Here is a 10,119-nt window from a genome sequence, read left to right on the forward strand (position 1 = left end):
TTATGATTTGAGAATTACAAAGCAGCACTGAAAATTAGGAAACTAGACATGTGAATGTCTAACAGGAATGTAGGTGAAATCAGTTTTCATCTTTGAATAGACTCAGCAAAGTCTCGTTGCATTGGTGTTGTAATAAGATACTGGAATGGGTATAGATCATTTGCCCTTCATCCTGAAGTTAAATTCTTTCTCAGAGATAAATTTTATTTTTATTTGCAAGTTGCTTAGGAACTTAATTTGTCCACTTATGATAATGGCTGACCTTTAATTTTCCTTCTGAAGGTGAACCCAAAGAAAATCATATAGTTATCGTCCTGGATATTGGAAGTAGACAAGATTGCCAGGCAAAAGTTGGGTGCACGGGGGTGGGGATGGGGTGGGTGTAAGGGGAGATGAGGAGAGAGAAGGGAGAATGGGAGGAGTAGGGAGAGCTTGGGGGAATGGGATGGGTGGGATGGAGGAAGGGTGGATATGGGAGCAGGGAAGTAGATATCGTAATTAAGAGAGCCATTTTAGGGTTTGCAAGAGACTTGGCTCTAGAGGGGTTCTCAGGTCCAAGGAGATGTCCCCAGCTTGTTCCTTGGGCAGCAGAGGAGAGGGTACCTGAACTGGCCTTGTCCAATAGCCACACTGATGAATATCTTGCATATCACCATAGAACTTCATCTGGTGATGGATGGAGATAGAGACAGAGACCCACATTGGAGCACTGGAATTAGCTCCCAAGGTCCAAATGAGGAGCAGAAGAAGGGAGAACATGAACAAGGAAGTCAGGACCGTGAGGGGTGCGTCCACCCACTGAGATGGTGGGACTGATCTAATGGGAACTCACCAAGGCCAGCTGGACTGGGACTGATGGAGCATGTGATCAAACCGGACTCTGAATGTGGCTGTCAATGAGGGCTGACTGAGAAGTCAAGGACAATGGCCAGGTTTTGATTCTACTGCAAGGACTGGCTTTGTGGGAGCCTGGTTTGTTTGGATGCTCACCTTCCTAGACCTGGATGGAGTGGGGAGGACCTTGAACTTCTCATGGGGCAAGGAACCCTGACTGCTCTTAGAACTGGAGTGGGAGGGGGAGGGGGAGTGGGAGGGGGAGGAGGAGTGGGGGGAGTTGGAAGAAAATGTTGGGGAGGAGGTGGAAAATTTTAATAAATAAATAAATAAATTAAAAATTTCCTTCTGAGCTTCACGTGACACAGGGAACAGGAATCTTAACTACAGCAGATGTCAGGGTTGAGCAGTCCATAGACCTGCATAGACAGATGGTCATCCTCAGTAGTGTTTTTCCACATGGACAGAGGGCAGAGGGTGTATATAGTTGGAGTTTCTTATAGTATGAAAATTGGTGTGTGTATGCAACAGATTTTAAGTTTTGTGAAAAGAGGTTGAGTATGTAATGTGGGTCTGCTTGTGTGAAGTTGTAGGCCTGTCTTTAACCAGGTGCTCATACTTTTCTAAGTTACTTTGTTTCTCTGAACCTCACTTAAGGAAAAGTAATATATCATTGTAAAATGGTTGATGTAGCTAATGTATTCCTATTTATCTAGACATCTATCTGTATTATTTTCTTCTTCTTTTTTTTTACTTTTCACATTTGTTTTCCAATCACATTCAAACACACACTAGGCTTCCAGTAGTTGGTAGTTACTGTTATCAAATGCCACCCTCAGTTTGTGGATTTAGATATTTACTAAGTGCTGTACATAAGTGCATATTTCTTAGTACTGCTCTATAGGCAGAAAATGGAAACAGGTGATCTACAAAGAGTAACAAGAAAATCAGGAGCACAGGAATAAGTGAGGTTAAAGCAGGTGTTTAATAGTGGGATCAGGAGCAAACTCATCCAGAGAAGAGGGTTCTAAAGTCTCAGATTTGACATGAAATATGTTTAAAGGTTATTTACAAATACCGGAGCTGCCATTAAGTGAGGCTGATTCCTGTCATGCTGAAGATGATAGAACTCAGAAGCCAGAGTTTAGGGTGTAAAACATTGGATCTGCCATGAAGGATGTGATTGGAGTAGATGCAGGAAGAGGATAAGGGGAAGTTGATGAGAAGACTTTATTCTAGGTGATGTTTTGAGATACAAGTGAGGAAATAGAAGTGATAAATGGTCATTAAAGAAGAAGAATCAAATGACAGCAAAACCAGGCTCTAGATGTGACTTAAGAGAGCAAGTATAATATCTCAGGAACTCAATGTGTTGGATAGCAAATAATTAAAAATATCTTTTGCTGTGTTAATTTACATATAGTAAATATATATGCCTTCCTTATTGCCTCTGCATTTGTCACTTTTCATCACTTCCACATCACTGAAAATGATCTATACAATGCCATTGCTCTTAGTACCTGTGATTGTCTTACTTTTGGCATATGGACTTAGAATCCAACATTGTTTTCTTATCAGAAATACTCCTATAGCAATCTCTTAGATGTTTTCATTCCTAACAACTGCATGGCTTCAAGGTGTCAACTTGAAATATTAAACTCTTCTCACTCTAGTCTATTTTTAAATTAAATCTCTAAAAGTTGAAAAATCTCAGAATCTGGTAAATTTTTATGACTACAGTCAGAGGTGTGGCTGAAGTTTTGATCAGATGTGTAGGAGAGACAAATGTGCTTCAAAATGATGATGCCCTACAGCTTCCAGATAGAAAGGAACAGAGAATTACCCTTATCTTGATTTCAGCCTTGGGACCTCAAGCAGAACAATTAATACTCTGGAAGAGATATCTGACCTATAGAATTATGAGAAAGAGCAAGACTTGTGATGGGCTAAGATTGTGATAATATACTATGATAGCATATGAAGATAACACAGAAATTAAAAGGGGATTTCAAACTAACATATCCAGAGGCAGAATTTAGGATATTCTGAATCCTTGTGCCCTGAGGATTATTGTGTTTTTCCCTGTTCAATAAATAAAATAATTGTTTACATGGTTGCTTAAGAAAACATTTTCAGTAGATTCTAGTTTCTCATTATCATATCCCAGATTTAGCACTTAGTTTAACAGTTTTTATTTTTGGGGGGAGGGAGAGAATGTGTCTATGTCCTATATCTAACCACTTCTTCCTTTGTCTCTTGATCATATTAAAGACAAAAGCAACTGACTCTTGATAGAGTTCTCTTTCTTGAGATAGGGTCTTCCTATGTGTTTTGCTAGACTTAAGCTTGTGATCTTTCACAACTTGTTATCTTTCCCAAAGCATGGATTATACGCATGTTGTACCATTCCTGCCTAACATCCATTCTTTCTATTCTTATAATTAATCAATTCCTAAAAGCAAATCCCGTATATATCCTCCACCCTGTATCAATATCAGCATTCTTAGGACTCTACTGCATACAAAAGTTCTGTTTCAGAGCTTAAAGATCCCTTCCTTTTAACTGTCTTTCTATAAAAAAAATGATATCCTTGCTAACAATCTTTAGTTCTTCCCCAAAATGTATAGTAATGGAGAGGTTGCCAGTGATCACCTTGTGCACACACCCAGTTACCATGACTGGATCTCTTCCTGCACCTTATTTTGTTTTCTTGAATGACTTAATGCTTAGGTTCATTTATGTGTATCTTGGGCATTCAGAGTCACTCCTCTCATGAAGATTGAGCTCTGGCTTCATTAGGGCAGGTGTAGCCGTCATTAGCTGCCTCTTAGCTACTGGAACAGCCAATGCAGACATCATGCTAAATTATCAAACAGCTGTCTGTGGAATTAGAGAGTACGGAGCTTACATAGAGAATTTTTGATTCTTATGTGTTTGGCTTTATGGCAATGTGAGGTCACTTTCTTAAGTCAGAAATACTTTCTTTAGTCAAAAATAAGAGATTTTTCATGTTGCAATGAATTCATTTGCTCTGTAGTCTTAATAAATAAGAGATTTTTCATGTTGCAATGAATTCATTTTCTCTGTAGTCTTAATAAATTATTTTTCTTTACATTTTCAAATAATAGAGACAACAGAAAGAGGAAATTTTCTCAGGCCCTTCTTTATTACTATAGATGGTCTGAAACCATCTATCATCAGTTTATTACTTTGAAACATAAAATTCAAATATTTGCTTCCTGTCCCATTTTGATTTTCTTAGATGTTTCTTCTTCAGAATTGAAAGTTTATGTGAAAGTTTGCTTATAAGTACAGTTGTCTCCTTGAGAGAATGATTCTAGGGCTTTTGTGAATGCTACAATTAATTTGTGGATGTCAAGTATTCCATTTAAAACATGCATAGATTGCATTTAATTTATATAGTTTTCCTGCACACATTAAATCATCTCCAAATTGGCTATAATTTGCATGATAATATTAATGCTGTGTAAACATAGTTGGCATGGGTTATTGAAGGGATAAGGGCAGTAAAGAACACACTCAATACACATACAATGTGTTTTTTGAGTATTTTCCATGCAAGATATTTTAACTCCATGGGTGTAGAATCAACATGGGATCAAATATAATGGTGACAAATACTCATGAATTTTCAGGAACATACTGTGTGAAGGAATACTTTTAATATATACTTACATTTCTCTGATTTGTAATTATTTGACAATGACACTCAAGTGGACATCTTATCTATCCATCTAGCATCACGATTCCATGTTACAAGGTCAAGAATTGTATTTCTCCCAATCATCATTTTGCCTCTTGGTACAAGGTCAGGTTTCTGAATGATTACTTTTATTCAAGTGACACCGCAGATGGCATGATAATCACTCTGATGACAACAGTAGATACTTTGTAATGTTCCTTATTTTCATTCAAAATGCTTGGGAAGGGGTTGTTTCTTAAGTCTTTAAAGATTATTTGTCCCAAATTTTTGCAGTTCTTTGGGATATAACATCCTGATTCCCAAAGAGAATTTAATCTTTGCCACCAGCTCAGAAAATCATCAGTGGAATTTGATGCAATATATGGAGATATTGGCACTGGTGTTGTATTGGGTGTTGGGGGTTCCTGGTCTGAGTTGATGAGGACGACTGACTAGGTCTCTTCCTCTTCATGTGGTAGCCTTTAGCCAGCCAGTTGGACATCTTTCTATGCATGTACTAAATTATTCAGGTTTCCAGAGGACCTAACTAGTTGTTTCCAGTCTCGCCAATGCATCAGAAACTCAAGCAAACAGTCAACTTTGTCTGTCAGGGAGAAAACCTTAGTTCAAAGGAGGGAACTATTACAGATGCCAAGAGGTTGATAGGGATAGCGAGGGCTGCATTCTAGGTGATAGGAAAGGTTTGGTCAGCATGGCACATAGCAACAACAACAAAATTACAGATATGTGAGACACTGTCTTTAGCTGCATTCTTTATAACTCTGAAACCTGGACAATGAAATGCTCCTCAAAATAGCAGTTGAATCTGTTTGAGACAGCATGTTTCAGGAAGATTCTAGGCATCACATGAAGAGATAGCCTGTGCAACAATGACATTAAGAAACATCTCCAAGTATAGAAGAAAGTAAACTACAGGGTATGGCAATGGTGCTTGAGATACTTCTGCCATGTTATGAGAATGAATGATAACAGATACCCGAAGACAGCACTGCTTGGAGGAATGGATGGGATAAGGCAAAGAGGAAGGCCCAAAACATGCTGGATAGACAACAGAAAGGAAGACCATGGAACCCTGGGTATGACAACAATAATGCAAGCATCTAGGGCTGCCCAGGATAGGAGCAACTGGAGAACCACCATAAACGGAATGCCCACGTATGCTTACACATTGCCAGGGCATTAATGATGATGATAATGTATTGGGGCAGGAGGTGGAGTGGGAGGAGGATTGGTTGGAGTTCAAGTTTGTAGAGGTCATATTATGAAAGGTATAATTACTGTTAATGGAAGAGGCTGTATGATTATTTCTTCTGGAACAGAGGGATTATGGGGAGCGGTATCAATTTCTTGACCTCTGGCAAATCCTGAACCAAAGGAAGGGAGAAGAGGAAGCAGAGCTCTTCTAGTTTCATGTCGTCTTCTGGGGCCTCTGTGACATTCACCAGACTGTGGGAGAAATGAAATAAACAATTTTAAATTAGATATTTCAAAGAAAATTATCAGATCATAAACTTTCTGGCCTAGGTAGAATTTTCAGATGGTTGCTAAAAGTCCCACTCTTCAAAGATATTTGCTGGTTTGGTTTTTTATCAGATATCTTCTTCTAAGTTCTATAATTATGGAGGCAGAAGAGGCTAAAGTTTAATGCAGCCGCAAATAGACTACTGACTTATAATAAATATTCTCAGTATTGGAGAGAATCATATGGGAGTTAGGCTATATTAGATCAGAGTGGTCTCAGGCTCATGGCCAGCAGGAAAGCAGAGAATCATCTCATGGCCATTTTCTAGTGCCCTGGTCTTTATAAATATATACTCTGAACTCACAACACATATTTAACAATGAGATGCTAGGATTTTTAGAGAGAATACATGGTATTTGTTTTCCTGGGCACAGTTAATGTGGTTACTATATTTTCCATATATTTTCCACTTCCACATATTTTCTCTGAAATTTTAATATTTTATTTTCCTTTTAAATTGTAAAAGTTGTAAAATAAGTTTTAATGGAGAATTTTGGGAATATAATAAAGAAGAAAGAATGATACTGATTTAAAAGGGTGCTGTGTGGAAAAGGGAGAACTGGGACCTGGGTATCTTGAAAAAGCCATCCCAGTGGAATACAAAAAATCCACTTAGAAACTTGTTACTTTATGTTAATTGAGAATATTACTAAACAATTTTGAGTTCATGCAATAGTTCAATAAAGGGATGGACATCTTTGAACTGTTAAAGGATGACCTTGAGATGAAGGATGGGGTGTCCTTTAGGACTCCTCTTCTGCCTGTGCTGCACTTGAGAAGAGAACATAACTAAGCAAGTGCAGACTGTACTATAATAAACAGACTTTAAAGTCCTAGTTTCTGACAGTTATTATGCTGCTATAGAAAACTGTTACATGTTTCTACGTCAAAAATCCTAAAAGTCAATAAAGAAAATATTTTCTCTTTGTTCTGAGCATACAGGTCCTTTATGAAAGATTAGATGTTAATGAAGCCAAAGACCATGAACAAAAATCTTTTTTTTTTTCTGGACAGGGTTTCACTGTAGCTTTGGTGTCTTTTCTGGACTGGCCTTGAACTCACAGAGATTCATCTGCCTCTGCCTCCCGAGTACTGGGATTAAAGGCATGTGCCAGTTGGCTGTTAGTAGACATGGTCACTGAAATTAATCCTAAATGGAAACAGTTACCCTTCAGGAGTGGGAAGTGTCTGTCAATTCAAGAACATAGGGTCATTCTAGGGTTTAATTCCAGTAAATTGCAAAACTTGTTATAGAGTCTTTAGTTTGTGACATATGTTAGTGTGGCAGCAGTGGGAGGTACACACATGTTTATTGTGATCGTAGAATAGGCACTACCATGCCAAGAGGTCAAAGGGAGGAAGACTAGTAGTCTCTGTAGTTTAGAAGCTGTGGCCGGCCTACCACCTCTGTCATGTACAGGCCATGTAACCCTACAGTGTCTTTGAAACAATTCTGTTTTAACCTTTGGAAAATGACATTCATATATATTTCTAGATCCTGGCATCTGCCAGATTAATCGTGAGATATTGTTAGCCACGCCTAAGGTTGTTTCCATAAATCATTTATTATGAATGATTTAATGTTGCCTAGAATGTCTAGGTAGTGCTTGCCTAGGTACAGCACTTGTTGAATAGTAACTACTACTACCGGCTATGCTAATGGACAATTTATTGACTTTTCTAAGGACAAGAATATGTTGATAATCAGCTTTATGTCAAGAAGAGTTACCTGTGTAGTTTCTGGAGTATTGGAGCAGAAGAGATTTATCTGTATAATAAAATCTGCATAAGGTCTGAGATTCTAATATGGCAATCATAGACTTTCTGTGACTATTAAAGTAAACCACAATTTCAAAGTAGAATTTAAAGTACCAGAGTGGCATTTCATTAGTAATTTGTAGTTCCTACATATTAGGAAAGGCAGATAAGTAATATTAATCTGAAGTAAACATTAATAAGAGAATATAGTGGTAGGGATTATTGAGACTTACCAGGAAACATCCTCCAAGAACCCAAAGAACCAAGAACAAATACAGTTGTTTCATCTTTTGTTTGCTCCTGAAAGCAAGCAAAATGACTGGTTAGCATTCCCTTTAAAAATGAAATGGTTTATTTGGAACTTGTCTCAACACATGGTGTATATGTAGAGCAGTATATCTTAAAATAATTTTCCTACCCTTATCTTGGACTCAATATTAGAGCAGTCATATGATCAACTCTTAACATTTGACTGGATAATGATGGAGCTAGTTTTCACATTTGACTTGTGTGTTGTGGGATTTTCCTCTGTATGCTGTGATTACCATCAATGAATAAAGAAACTGCTTTGGACCTATAGCAGGGCAGAACTTAGTTAGGCAGGGAAAACTAAACCTAATGCTGGGAGAAAGGAGGCAGAGTCAGGGAGAAGCCATGGAACCACTGCTAGAGACAGGTTGAAACCTTGCAGGTAGTCAACAAGCCTTGTGGTAAAGTATAAAATAATGGAGAGGGGCTAATTCTAGATGTAAGAGCTAGCTAGCAATATGTTTAAGTAATTGGCCAAGCAGTGATTTAATTAATACAGTTAATTAATAATATGGTTATTTCAAAAGTCTAGGCAGTCAGGAAATGAACAAGCAGCCTCCTTACTACACTTGTGAGCTGATGCTGGAGAGAATCCAAATAGTTGCTCATGAAGATTCTGAGCAACAGAAGCTTTCCAAAGTAAAGCTTTGATTTAGCAGCAATCATCTCAATGTGGACATTTATTTCATGTACATTTTGTTCCATATAACAGGCCTCTGTAGACTTGAGTGTGATATACAAACACTTTATATATCATATATGGTCTTATGACACTGAGAAGAGAAGGAAGAAGTCTTCCTATTAGATGCAATCAAAGGGCAAAGCATCCTTTAGCAAATAGCTTTTGTTTAACATTAAACTAAATGGTGCTAGTCCACAATACGTGTCCACAAATCTGTTTTCTAACATCCAGCTATGCTCCATCAATTACTAGGACAAAAGACAACATCATTGTTTAACTGTATTTTATTTTGAGTGCCATAAAGTTTGTGATCAATTTCTAGAGGCAGGTTGCCTGAGTTCTTCCTTCATATCACTGCACACAGTGGCCTGTCAGCTCACAGTCAACTCTGGCAATAGTATAAATGTGGCAGTTGAACAGTGCAAAACCTGAAAGAATCTTAGGAACAATTATTCACTGGATTTTATGTGCATATGTGACTTATTGTTTTTGTCTAAGATATATTTTATGTTAAGCTTAAAAAATAAGAAAAAATAACTGTAAATATGTATGTTAGAATAATTCTCTTCCAGAGTCCATTTGAGAGGAGCCCATCATTATGAATGTTAAGGAACCACAAGGTACAAGGAGGAGAAAGGGAATTGTGGACTTTGATGCACTCACTGTCCGAAGTGATCAAGTAATACTTTACTGTTACTGTAAAAATTTTCAAAATGTGGTAGATTTATGACTTTTGATTTCTTTTAGGCATGTCCTCTTGCAGTGATGAAAATTAAGATCCTATAAACGGTCCATTAAAATGCTGTCTCTAAAACAAGGCAAAATTTAATGTCAAGTTAAAGGGCTTCATATTTCCAGGTGCCTACCTTGGAGAAGTTTCTTCTTAGCTGATTCGCCTGCTGTCCAGGAGGACTCTGGCCAGTTATTTCTGAGTGGTGGAAGATGAAGGACAAAGGCCCAGAACTCTCAGTTCTTATATATGCTGTCGTATAATTTTATTGGCAGTAAAAGAAACCCAAGTAGGAAGATGAAACAGTTTTCGTTAATACTTTACAAACAGGAAGCATCCGTGCCAGTTTGGCAGTGTGATTCTACCTTCTTTTCATTTTTAAATCCACTCTGTTTTTCACTGTGAGTAGCTTCCTTAGTAAGCTGTGTAGTGAGTCACATTGTGCTTTCATTTCAAGACAAGAAAGAAGGACCTGTGGTGCCCACTGTCTATTTTGGGTGAAAAAAGCATGACATGTTTGTTCTGATATATTTTCTTTTTTTTAAAGTAAATTTTATTAA

At 37.7% G+C, this 10,119-nt stretch overlaps 1 long non-coding RNA gene across 1 annotated transcript; it reads right to left on the minus strand.

Annotated features, from left to right (window-relative positions):
- Positions 1-4,568: 4,568 nt before the first annotated feature.
- LOC125396386 (uncharacterized) lies at positions 4,569-9,771 on the minus strand. The gene is made up of 3 exons (XR_015002546.2): positions 9,696-9,771; positions 8,072-8,138; positions 4,569-6,004 (listed from the first exon to the last, which is right to left on the minus strand). It is a non-coding gene; the product is annotated as an uncharacterized LOC125396386 (long non-coding RNA).
- Positions 9,772-10,119: the final 348 nt, after the last annotated feature.

This window comes from Myodes glareolus, chromosome 8, assembly GCF_982192425.1.
Source record: "Myodes glareolus chromosome 8, mMyoGla1.1, whole genome shotgun sequence".
In the NCBI taxonomy this organism is placed as follows: Eukaryota; Metazoa; Chordata; class Mammalia; order Rodentia; family Cricetidae; genus Myodes; species Myodes glareolus.